Below are 13,788 nucleotides of genomic sequence, written 5' to 3' on the forward strand. Positions count from 1 at the left end.
ATGGTTGTGTAAGCTGGGTATTAAAACAGGTGAATTGGAGAACCTTTTAGGACTGACATTTAAACCTAGAAAAGCTAGCTTCCATTTTAGAGGACTAGCAATACCCAGCCTTATGTATGACTTTTTTGAGAGGGTGCACCTCACATGCCTAAGGCTGAATTACAGTAATTTAAAAAAATACCAAACCTAAACCAGCAATGCAATACATTGCTAGTGGAACTAGCTACCATGAGGAATACTTGTGCTTCTGAAGGCCTAGAAACAGCTGTTTTTATAGAGAAGCTCAAGTTGCATTTTGCAATACTTACATCCTATTAAAAACAGCATGAGAAGGAGATGCTGAGTGGCTGAAAAATTGAGCCAAGTGTTCAGTGCGTTGTTCACAGCTGGAATATTTGGCCTTTAAATGGATATTGACAAAGTCTGAAGCATTTCTACTACTAGTAGTTTTTGTTGTCATAGGTTGCATGCCATGTAGAGTAGATTAAGTGATGCCTTAATTGTTATAAAAGATACTGTTGAAATAAGAGGACTACAAATGAGATCTGTTCCTGCTCTGAAAACTTCTTTAGCTGCAGAAAACAGGTAAGAAACTCCTGTGGAATCAAGTCATGTACTTACATGTCTATACTGTTTCAATAAAGCAATGAATAGTAAGCAGGTCAGAAAGAACAACATTACATGATTGCCTCCTGAAAAGGAGAACTGTGTCCCTTGCATACATGGAACAGAAATTAATATCCTGTAGATCTACAACTGATAGCCTTAATTATTTTACAGATTTTAACAACAAGATAGGACAACGTTTTGCTCTTTCTCTAGAAATGTTGGTTATCTTACTCATTCTGTGTACCTCAGGACTGTGCTCTTGTTTAATATACGCAAGGTGCTTGTCTGTCATATGTGATAATTGTATTTTGTGTTCAGCTATAGTAGGTAAAGTTTTTTCTGGGTTTACAGCTGTCCACCTTTTAAACTGTAAGGTGAAGAGGTCATTTGAATTAACCAGTATAGTTCTTTCTCTCGCCACACACAGTTCTGTATGCATGGATACAAGTGCTTGAAATTAATTCTGACCAGTGCTTGTTTTCACTGGCTGTCTTCCTAAGTTTTTGCTGCTGAATGGTGAGGAAAACCAACGATTTTCAGTTGCATATTTATTCACTGGGGAGAAAGGCTGGTGAAGTTAGAGCTAGTAAAGTGTTTGGCAGGACTTTGCTTCTTAATATTAACTAATTCTAGTAGGTTTTCAGAATTTGGTAAAATTACTGATTTTAAACTGGTAGGAAATGTAAAAAGATGTTTCCAAATCCTGTGGTGCATCTTTTGTTCTTAAAGTTGTGGCTAGTGATAGAAGATCAAGTGTATGAGCTGTTGAGTTTTATGGATTGTAATGGAAAATATTTCTCTCAAAGTACAAATGCAGTAGTTTGCATAGCTTAACTACTACTTTAAATATTTTAAGACATTTTCCCTTTTAAACTTAAAAAACAAGAGATCACACCCCACTTATGTGTGCCCTGTGTTTTGCTGACTAAAACTGTTGAATAATTAACTGAAAATTATTTGACTTGATTTGTCAAATATCAGTTTTCTGACAAACATTCATTAATGAAGATTCAGTACTTCACTGCAATGAGTCTGAACTAAGAGCTGCCAATGTGTCAGCATATTCACTGTCAGATTTTCATTGAGGTAGTAGCTGATGAACTGAGTTTCTGCTATAGGCTTTTTATTAATTTGGATGGCCTTATGAATTTAATTTGAATGAGAGACCATTGAGTGGAAGGTGGAAGGGGACCACTGGTTCTAAAACTTAGTGGAGGGACATCCACCCTCTAACAAAACGATGGAAAGAACAGTGTGTAGGAGTTGGTCAAAATATATTGGTGTAAGATTAGGGATTAAAAATGGCTGTCTTTTTCTTGCATTGTGGGATGGTAGTGTGGTTGGGAAATGGTCCTAAAGAAGGCATATAAGAATTTTGTGGTATTGGGTGACTACGGTCCTTTGAGTCTGCCCATGGTTCTCTTCATGCTGGAAGCTATTTCATGCTCAAATTTGGGAGGCCTTGTTTGCAGTTGCTTTTGACTTCCCAACATTGGCCATTAAGACATGCATCTCTTATTCTGGATGTATGCTCTAAGCTCTTTGGAGTGAACTTCTACTAAACTTCAATCAGAATGGCTCATCATGATGATGTAAGTAGGAAAAATAGTAAGTTTTTTTTCTGATGATTTTTTCAAGAAACTATGGCTTTCTTGATCCAATACTTGACATTTAGATCAGACAGGTGAAATTGAGAAGTATGAAGAGTATGTATATCTTTGATAAGGACATAGCTAGTGTTTAGTAAAAAAAACCTAGTGAACAGCTAATGAAAAAACTTCAGCTCTGAACAAATAAGCAGTGTTCATGCATACTTAGCAGAGACCCACTGGTGTTTGGCAGCAGAGCTTCCGAAAGTCCCTGTGTGTGTTTTCTTTCTCTCCAGCATTGTGTGGGCTGGTTAGCATTGCAACCATAATTCAGTAGTGTGTCATTTGTTGTGCTGCTGAAGACAACCAGTGAGACTTTTTCTGCTTGTATTCTGTGTTCTGCTCTATGCTTTTTTTCATGGTTTTGTTATTGACTGAAATGCAGAATTTTTCAGAGGTGGTGGCTAAAAGTTACTTGTGGCAAGTAGCCCTCAGAAACCGCAGAGCAGCATGTACTGCATCTACTTTTGCAAAGCAGCTAGGACAGAAAAAAAATGCTGCAGTGGTCCCAAGAGGTTATTGGTATGAGGAACTGTGTAAGAAAAGCTGGGCAGCTGATTGAACTGGTCATTGTCAAATGACTGGAGGAATTTTTCTGTAAAGCAATAGTAAAATGACTTACATAAAGTCAAGGAGGACTGGAGGCTGAAGTCAGGGAGAAGGGTAATGCAGAAAGTGTCAGGCGGTGCTTGGGAAATACAGTCTTTAAACAAAGTTTCGGAAGAAGTGAAAAATTTCTTGGTTTGCTTTAATTTGGTATTCTGGAGTGGCAGATAGCTTTAGAAACTATGGTAGGCTGACCAGTGGTTTTGACAGGTAAAAAACCCTAGGCAATCTGGAAGGGTAGCTGATGTGTAATAAATGTGGGCAGAGCCAGGCAAGCTAGGTGCTGACAGTGGCACAGACTTCTTAACCTGGTACCCTCAACAGAAGTTCTTCAATGTACATAAGCATTATTAATAGTCACTTCTGTTGTGCGCTTGTTAAGGCTCATCTTGCCTCTAAACCAGTTATTACCCATGTAATTAAAATATTGTGAAATGTGAGAAGAGCAGAGTCCTAAAGAGCATGGAAAGAATTAATTGTGGTTTTATAAAGAAAGCTGTATGTGATTAGAGTGAAGCAAATGTAACGGGTGCACAACTTTGCCTTTAATATTTGTTTAACTCTTACTAAATAGCAATGCATTGTGGCAAGTTCAAAGGATCCTACTAGGAAAAAAGTTCATAATGATTTACATGCTTTAGAGTAAGAGAAAAATTTCCCAGAGTTCTCTAGAATAAGTCGTTAAAAAAACCCAAAAACAACTTAGAAGCCCTTTTTAACTTACCAAGCAGTGTCTGTGTGCAAAAAAAGTTGAATTTAAATTTATATTTCCAGGGTTTGATTTCTGAATTATACTTTTCTTAAATGTATTTTTTTTAGATAAAGTTCAACTATTCTAGGTTGTTCTCAGGATGCGCTGTGTTGTACCCTGCTTCTTTGCTTTGTGTTTAGTCTGCATATTCTTTGAGCAGATTTTTCTTATCGCTTTGAAATACGAAACCTAAGTAAAACCTAAACAGTTACATTGTTACATTGTTATCTTGGCGTTTCAACAGCTTGGGCTACATCAGTTGATACTGCAATTCTGTAATCTGTGGCCTGTGTTTTACAGTGATCTTAGTAGCACAGAATTTGCAAATGTAAGGTCAAGGGAAAACTGCCTCACAGTTGTTACATACAGGTTATGAAGCAAACTTCTCTATCAGATTTCATTTATAAAAGACGTATGTATTGGGGTTCTTGTTCCCACTTGCTCTTTCATTTAACAGCTCTTACTCTCAGGAGAATCTGAAGTCATATTTTTTAGGGAGTTTTGAATGTATGAAGTGATTCTGATTTGGCCCAATTGATGAAGTTCATTTATACAACTTAATATCAGTGTCAAAATAATAATTCTTTATTATTTGGCAATTATGCTTTGCTGCTGCATGAAGCGTTGATGACACTGAGGCATATGTTGATGTCAAGCCTCTGAGAACATTTATGGATATTTCTATGTTAAGTGGCAGAGACATGCAGTTCACTTTCATAACTTCTGGGCGTCAGTCTGTGTAGGGTAACTGCTAATTCGGTGTAGCATATAACTTATAAATGTCTGGTCATAGTGCTCTCTAAAAGTAATCTTCTGACTGTTTTTTTAAGTCGGCAAGAAACTAGATGTGGCTCATCTAACTTGTTGACAGTTGAGGCACTTTTAAACTTCTGATCAATTCTATCCTTTATCCTTATCCTATGATCTTAATTTCATGCTATAGAAAAGAAATCTCTATGGGGAGACTTTCTTTGCATTGATCTCATAGCTCTGTAGGCTTCTAGAGTAGGGTTTCATTGCTGTAATTGCACATTGAAGCTTCCCATACACAGTGATTTCTTGAACTACTTGGGCAGAGATTGGAGAGTTACTAATAGAACTTCTTAGAGGTTATGTTGAGACTCCTTCCTAAGTTCTATATGTAGGAAACTGTAGAAGATACTTCCAGGTTTCTGATGGCTCAGGCTTCAACTTCTGCTTTTGTTTGCTAGCAGTATTTGGACAATTTATTCTAAGGGCTTTTTTCCTGCCCCACTGAAGAATAAATAGAACTACTAGACTGGTACAACCTGGGGCTTCGTAACCCTGAAGGTAAATACCAGTACTCTTACGATGTGTTTGTACATACTTAATTTAAGTCATGTGTTTGGATGTGCTGAGAATACTGTCATCCACATGAAAGATTCTGCGAAGGAAGAAAGCCAGATATCCTCTCTAAGGGTGCCTGAAGGGTAGATGAAAACAATGATATTGTGCAAACAGGGAAAGACTATGAAGGTTGGTAGGATGGAACTAAGAGAGAAAGAGGAAAAGACATGGTATGAAGGGCATGCAGGCTGCTCTGCAGTACACGCTGCACTGCAGTATATGCACTGTAATTTTCGGTGGCTATTATGGTCAAAAGTTACTGCTAATTATCTGTAATAGCTTTAATCTAGACCGGAAAAAAAGAAGATAAATTGAAATATATCTGAGGTCCTTCTGTGCTTTCACTGTTCAGATGTTCAGATAGCTATTTGCCAGATAGATATTAGGTTTTGCCAGGCTAACAGCTGATCTACTAGTTGAGTCATCTCTGGGCGATTTATCTTGGACAGTTTATTTACTTTCTGCTTCCACTTGTGGCCCACTAAGTTAAATCTTTATATGTAAGTGCAGTGCATTTCATGGGGAATCCCTTGGAACTGTTAATGGTATGCTACTTATAGAGTCTGCTGCTTTTTGAGGGCAGCATCAATCCCATACTCATATTGGATATGGAGTTTATACTGAGGGCTAGCATAAAATACCAAGCCAGTCCAATGAGAATGAGATGACATCACTGTAATTTGTAGTTGACTAGAAAGTCTGAAATAATCCTCTGATTGCAGTAGGATTTAGATGCACTTTAGAAAGTGCCATCTTGGTATGATTCTAAAAAGTAGGAGTTCAGTTCTGGATACCTGAACTTGCAGAAGAGTAGCTCTCACTAACTAGAGAGACTTTGCATCCTTCAGTGCTTACTTCCTAGACAGCTGAACTTTAATAATGAGTTTCACTGGTGTGGCACGAGTCAGATCCATTCACTGGCTTCTTGAGCTGGAAACAATTCGGGAAATCTCACATTTTATAGGTTTTCACCCATGGATTTTATTTATTTTAAGAATGCAATGCATGCTTCTGTGAACATTTAAGACAAGCACCTTACCCTTTCTTGTTGGGTACTTAGAAATAACTTCGTGAAATTTATCTCTCCTCCAGTAATCCAGGGCTTTTCATGGAACAGATGCCAGCAAAATATGTCCGAATGGGATATAGTGTGTCCTTCCTGTAGTTCTGAACAGTTGTCCAGGACAGTAGTGTCGAATGTGACTGCTCTGTGCTTTGGTTTTCTCTTTGGTGTTTTTCTATGGAAAGTGAAAAATCCTACTTGGATTTTTTTTGTGTTCCAGGCTATTGATATGTGGGTGCTCTAATGCAGGTGAGAAGACACTTAACGTCCATATCTTGCATCTGCCACAGTAACTATATGTAAGCATAAGGATAATGCAGACAAGGCTAAAAACTAAATTTGTAAGCTTTTGGAGGAAATTATATTTTTTACCATTTAACCTGTAAATTTTTTTTTTTTAAATCGGGCATAGGTATATTCTGGCATAGGGACTGAGAATCCTCTGCTCTGCTGCTCTTTACTACTGCTTATACTACAATTTAGAACTGTAGAGTGGGAGTTACGAAAATTAGTCTTGCAGGATGATACTCTGAATCTGGGAGGGTCATCATTAAGTCCCTGAAATTAAAAAAAGCTAAGTTTAAAATACTGACTCTAAGGAAGTTTTTTTTGCTGTCTTTACAAAGTAGCTGAATTATACACTGTTAAAGTTTATTTCAAACGATGTCTGTTGCAAAAATAAGAGTTCTTAAATGCTAAATTGGATTAAGTGAGACAGAGTGCTTTAATGATCTATGTCATGAGGAAAATGCAGTGGAAATAAAGAACAAACTCTACTGTTGTCTGAGTAACAGCTACATTTTGCTAATTCAAGAGGAAATAACAGGCATGGATAGGAAATATTGGAAATCATACTTTCAGGTTTTCTCTGTGGATGATTTTTCCTTTTTTCTTTGCGTGTGTAAGAATTTTGAATGCAGCCTTCAAGAAGAAAACATCCACTGATGCTTCAAATTAACTTAATTTTTTAAAACAAATCCACATTTCACCTCAAATACTGTTTCTAACTTTAGTAAAACTGTGATAAGGACATGTGCTGAAAGAGGGTTTAGACAAAACTTGTACAAACTGTTGGCTGAGACTCTGAAAGATTAGTATCCTTTGTAAAGCCGCCGATCTAATTCTGAACCATTGGGATAACTCTCCAGAAAATATTACTGTTGATAGTTGTGCTTCTCTTATGGTGTTTTCAGGTTTTTGGGTTTCTTTTTAGGATTCCTAAATTATGTCAACTTCCCTGGTTTTATGCTATAAAACCTGGTTTTATACTATAATATGAAGTTCTTGTCTTCAAAACTTAATGGCAAACCCTGTTTTGCACTCTGTTATGGTAAATAGCCTGTCAGTTTCGGCTGGAGAGCAGATCTGTTGAAAAGCACCTGGGGGTCCTGGTGGACAGAAAGCTCAACATGAGCAAACAGTGTGCTGCTGTGGCCAAGAAGGCCAACAGGGTGCTGGGTTGCATCAAAAAGGGCATCACCAGCAGAGATAAAGAAGTCATTGTCCCGCTCTACTGAGCGCTTGTCAGGCCACACCTGGAGTACTGTGTACAGTTCTGGTCCCCGCGATACAAAAAATATGTGGACAGGCTGGAAGGGGTCCAGAGAAGGGCCACCAAGAAGATCAATGGACTGGAAGCCTGCCATACGAGGATAGGCTGGGAGAAGTGGGTTTGTTCAGCCTTGAGAAAAGGAGGTTTAGAGGGGATCTCATCACCATGTACCAGTACTTAAGGGGTAGCTACAAAGAAGATGGAGACTCCCTTTTTACATGGAGTCACATGGAGAGGACAAGGGGGAATGGACACAAGTTGCTTTTAGGGAGATTCCAATTGGACATGAGAGGGAAATTTTTCACGGTGGGGACAGTTAACCATTGGAATAATCTCCCCAGGGAAGAGGTTGACTTGGCCACGTTGGATACCTTCAAGAGTCATCTGGACAGGGTGCTGGGCCATCTTGTCTAGACTGTGCTCTTCCTGGTAAGGTTGGACTAGATGATCCCTGAGGTCCCTTCCAACCTGTGATTCTGTGATTTGTTTATATGCTAAAATGTTTTAATAAATAATTATTTATAAATAGAAACTGCAGTGTGCTGTCTGTTGCATTCTTTATTGTTAACACAAGAGTTAAAATAAAGGACTTTGCTGAACGGTTAAAAACATTTTTCTTCAATTCTAGAATCATCAGGTAGCACAGTCTGATCCCAAGGATTCGAGTGTGTACATGTGCTGCTTCCTCTTCAGCAGAAACTGTACAGTATTTGCAGTCCTATTCTCAACAAAGGTCTCCTGAATAGACACCCTGTCAACAAGAGATAATTTGCGCAAAATTCAGGTTCTTCAGTATTCTGCTGAATAATCTGCAGTGTATCACTATAGCATTGTAGTGTGAAGGTAACTTAAAATTTGATTCATGTTTTTATATCTGTCATAGAATCAGAGAGTGGTTTAGGTTGGAACGGACCTTTTAAAGGTCATCTAGTCTAACCCCCTTGCCATGGGTAGGGACACCTTCAAGTAGAGCAGGTTCCTCGAAGCCTCATCCAACCAAATACATCTGTGTGTTCATATATATGCACACACAGTTGGCATGCCAGTGCTGCTTTTTTCTGTACAGCTGTAGAGAAATAACAGTACATCTGTGAGTAGAGGACAAACTGCTGAGACTATCATAGGGGAGGGATAGTAGTACTTGATTTGTGGTCTTTCACCTTATAAATCCATTGTTGAAAAGTCTTGCTTTTCATGGTGGTCAGCTGTAAATCACTTCCATGTTCAGAGTTTACGTACTGTAACCTTTCTTCTCAGGCATCAGATGTTACTAACCACACAAAAGCCTAGTGATTGTATAAGAAAAGCTCTTAACCAATATGCTGGATGATCCTGTAGGGTTCTTCAAAGCAAATTTGGAATCTTAGTGGCTGAATTCTTATACCACAGGAAAGGGTTTGGGGTTTTTATTAGGGAAGAAAAAAGTAACACAAACCTGGCGTATATTTTTATTCCCCCTGTTTTTTAGGAGATATTTTAACATTAAGATTGCCTTTTGGGGACGGGGGTGCAGATGACTTGCATAGAATGTTCATGTGGTAAGAATTAGGGAGTCTAAATAACATACATGCTTCATCCAGCTTTTTAGTGCTGAAGCCATCATCCTACTTCAGCTGAAACATGTACCAGCAGTTCTGAGCTGAGTTACAGATATGAAAACACTGCTTACCAAGGAATTCTGTTACAGAATGACTCCTTCACTGACCCATCTTGTGATGTGTTGTGATGTGCTGGTCCTCAACATCTACTGGTGCAAACTTGCGGGGGTTTGGGGGGGTGGGGAGTTGGCATGCAAGAGAATGTCTCTGATATCGAAGTGAAAACGTTAGAGTCCACCAGGTGGTGCCAGAAGGCCTGCTCGCTGGTAGTTTAGAAAGCAGGAACAGACCTCTCAAAGACACGAGCCTGTAGTTAACATCAGTGGATATATAATCTGAATTTGTTATTCTATATATGAGAAAAGCAACACATGCTGTTGCCCCCAATCTCCTTTGAAGCTTCTACCCTAAAAGCAAGGCATCAGCAAATGTTCTGATACTACCTTCTGTGTTCATGATGGTAAAATTTAGATATGCTATTTAGGAGTGAAGCACTCTGTAATTTTGGTGCCATTAGCATTAATTATCACAACTATGTTTTTGTGCTACTAATGTCCCTCTTCCATGGATAGTAGGGTCATGAAGCTTTCACTAGAATGCAGTAAACATTGTACTGTGTGTTGCAGTGAAATGCATGTAATTTGGTGGAAAGTCAAGCATGACAGTTAAAGCTAAGCTAGACAATTATTTTAGGTGGATACGCTTATTTTCATGGAATTAAAAGCTCATATAAAAATACTTTCATGTCTAAACACCTAAGCTTATAGCAGGGTTTAAGCTGCTTCACAGTGAAAACTGCAGTCTGTTTGTATGCTAGTTTTTCCTCCTTTTGCCTTTGTGCTGCAAAAATAATTTTTTACACAGCTTCTGTCTTAATATTGTCTTCCTTGGTACTCTGATAGCATGATTGTGCTACTCTTTATTAAAACTGGTATGATTAACAATTTGTAGGGCCTGCGTTTATAGTCTAACTTAACCTTATGTGAAATACTCCACAATAATTAGAACATTGGACAAAGTAGTCATCTAATTTCCACATTGTGGTTTTTTTTAAGTGTGCAGTTGATACAATAAATTAGCAAATGTAAGAACCCTTTAAAACTCAATTTGTAGTTTTAGAAAGCAGGCGTTCTTTATTGCAGCACCAGGTGCACAGGGGATCGCTCCACCTAGTGTGTGCCCCAAGTTGCTCTACTACAGGGATTATATGCAATCAAAATATACATATTAATTAGATTTCTAGGAAGTAATTACCCTATCCATACTAGTCATAGGCTCCATTAACATATGCAAATGTACTTAACACATGCACATTCTTGTTCATTGGTGGTCTTCTAGGGTCCTCTGGTGGTCCCCTAGTCATCCTCACCGTGTCTGCTGGCTGAACTCTGGGCATGCTCCGTTCATTTTTGGCTTGGTTACACAATTCGTACTGATACTAAACTAGCTTATTCTAGTACCTTTCCCTTATTTATTGTATGTAAGGATACAGTGTCTCCAGACTCCTTTCTACCTAATCACATCTAACAAGTTACGAGACTATCTTATTGACAAAGTTTTCCAAATACTTCAAACTTAACTATGTTGCTCCAATTAGAGGGGCTGTGTGTTCTTTTGAAGGCAGCATCCGCTATCACTGTGATCTGGGAAGGTTTGTAAAAACAAACAAGCAAAACACCTGGACTTGTGAGTAGTTGCAGCTGATGACAAGGCAAAAGAGTGACTGTCTTTAAGTGAAACCTGCAGCTGCACTGTTGGTGACCTGTGCTGTCAGGTGTTGGGGAAATCAGTGCCTAAATAGTAGGCACTTTCTTCTGATTACTGCCAGTCTGCAAAGGCTAGTGGAACTTGACCTGGATGTGTCAGTTTGGATCCAAAAAAGCTACTTGTGGTGTTTTTGCTGTATCTGCTGCTATCAACAGAATTACCCTAAAAAGTTGATTGGTTCATAAGTCATCCTATAGGCATCCAAACAAGGAGTTTCTGCTCTTAACAGTGTAGCTTATTGCTACTGAGTACATCAGAAGCTTTTTAAAAACTACTTTTCTACTTTTATGTGAAACGTGACATTCTTTGAGGCTTGTAATAACATTTTGGAATAAAAGGGTTTGCATTCTGTGAGTTAATTTTATTCTTGATGATCTTCCATATAAAGAGTTTAAGATTTTTACATGATGGCATTAAATGTGTTGTAATGTCATTCATCATACTTAAACCAAAACCCATAGAGCTTAGGATTCTTATTTTCTGTCTTGTGAGACGTAGTTACATATGCTTTAAAAGTCTAGATGTTCTCAGAGTGCATAAGTTTATTTTCAGAAAGTCAGGTTTTATCCCTACTTATTAGTATCTTCAGAACTGTCAGCGTGAAACTGCAATGTAAATGGAATTAAGAATGCTAGTTTTAGGAAAATTCAAGTTTCATTTGTGTTCAGTGAAAATCTTCAGTGGTGTTTTGAACTAGTGACAGTTAATGGCTTAGTTTCTAGAAAATCAGTTTCAGCTGCTGAATCGGGTTTTGACTTCAGTACCCTTGTGTCCTTAGGTTCAGACAGTGCAGTGAAACACTTCATTAAATACTAGCAAATTAATTGTGACTTCAAGATGGATTAGGCAGTATTTTTCCTTTTTAGGATATGACTTAAAATTTGTGGCACGGTAAAGATTGGGGATGTACAGTGGAAAAACAAAGTTTACTGGTAGAAACCCGCAACTTCTGTTTTCGTTGTCTTTATAGCTACTTAAACAGTGAAATGAAAATATCTATATAGTACATATGCCATGAATAAGAAATTGGGGGGGGGCGCAGAGTGTATGATACATACAGGTAATATGAAATGCTTACAGCTTCTTGAGTAACAGTTCAATGTCTTACTGCAAAAGGGTATGTTAGTTTATAATTCTGAAGGATTTTCAGTTTGTGGGTTTGTGCCAGAGGTTTGTTTGATTTATGGTTGGGGGGGGCTTTTTTGGTGGTTATTTTTTTTAAAGTAGAAAAATATAATACTAGATAACACTTGATTCTTAACTAACAGCTCTCCTGGAGGAAAAAAATGGATCTCTATGCTTACGCAGTGCCGGTGAGACAGAATGTGGTAGTATATCGCAGCAGTGCTCTGAATTCAGTTTCATAATCAGAGATGCTTCTGTGCTGATGTATTTTAATCCATAGTAAAATATTTGAGTTTAGTAGAAAAACAATCGTTATGCTCTGTTCTAGTAAAATAAAGCAAGCTAATTGCTTTCTATTGTGTCTTCAAGTGCTTTTTAAAAGTTGACTATTGTTGCTCTGGCAGCATTCAGCATTGTTGTGTATGCACTGGTAGATATCAGGAAGAGATGAAATGCTGAAAACGACTGAATTCCTGTAAATTAATTTTTTAACTTCAATTCTACAAATTTTTATGAATTCCTGACTGTGAACATCTAAGCTAGCTTTTCCAAACACAGTACCGATCTTCATAAAAATTGCAAATTACTGAATGTTTGTCTCCCTATTGGTGTTTTTTTCTTAGGAGTGTTCTTCTCTGTTGCTCTAATGTTCCTAGAAGTTAATGGGTGCAATTCATGGAAGAATTGGCAAGTGTTGTTAGATGTAAATGCATTTTTCTGTGTAATAGCTTTACCATACCTCAAGGCATGTCCGTATATGTTCCCTTATTCAGTAAGGCATAAGCATAAGGTACACTTTTTCCCTAAGCTGGATGGCTAGTTACAGGTCTTCCTCTGTTTTTAACCCCTGTAGGACGACAGACAGCAGGTTCCAAAACTGAACTAAAAGAGGGAAGACCAGCCCTGATTAACAGATTACAGAGCACATGATTACAGCAATGACATTTCTTAAGGAAATGAGGCTAAAAGGATGAACTGACTTTACTTGTCTTAGCTGTGTGTAGCACTGAAGTAATAGATTAATCTGGATAAATGTTTCCTGTCCCAAAATGTTAGTCTGAAATAAGCTAGACTGTAATTCTTCTTCAAACTTTCAGGCAATCAAAAGTTTCTGTAATTAAATTCCGAAAAAGACTTTAAAGAGTTCTTGTTACTTGTCTCCCTCATCTAAAGGAATGTGATGACTAGAAGTTCTAGGAATCTGAAGAGGTTAGGTATAGAAAATAGCCAGAAACATCTGCAGGTCTTCTATGCACCAATGACTTCCTCAACAGATTGTGGCTTGAGTTAGTCCTTGCAGTGGAATCAGTGTTTTGGTACTTTTTACATGTTGGATTTTTTCAACAGACTTTTTTTTGTAACTTCTATGAAGCACAGTTGTTTTGCGTGGGTCTGAGGGTATTCTGTTTCCAATAAATGGGAATAGTTTACTTGTGCTCTGGTGAAGGTGTAGTTCAGTGTCTTCTAAGCTAGCCATTCTTCTGTTTACTAAGCTCAGTGATTTTTAAGAAGCTTTCCTTTCTGTATGTAGTTGACTTTAATGTGATCTGCAGTTAGCCTATGAATATGAGGGAGAAGTAGCAGCCCTAATACTTGTTTTGCTGTATTCTTGCCTGTAAGCCCTCTGGTCAATGTTTTCAGAGTAACAGGATGTTGAAGGAACTTACTGCTGACTGTGAAAACCAGTATTAAAGTTAAAC

General features: G+C 38.0%; 1 protein-coding gene across 6 annotated transcripts in view; it reads left to right on the plus strand.

Annotated features, from left to right (window-relative positions):
* SPIN1 (spindlin 1) overlaps positions 1-13,788 on the plus strand; it is a 57,794-nt gene that overhangs the window by 17,020 nt on the left and 26,986 nt on the right. The window lies entirely within an intron of this gene.

The sequence above is a fragment of the Phalacrocorax carbo genome, chromosome Z, assembly GCF_963921805.1.
Source record: "Phalacrocorax carbo chromosome Z, bPhaCar2.1, whole genome shotgun sequence".
Classification (NCBI taxonomy): Eukaryota; Metazoa; Chordata; class Aves; order Suliformes; family Phalacrocoracidae; genus Phalacrocorax; species Phalacrocorax carbo.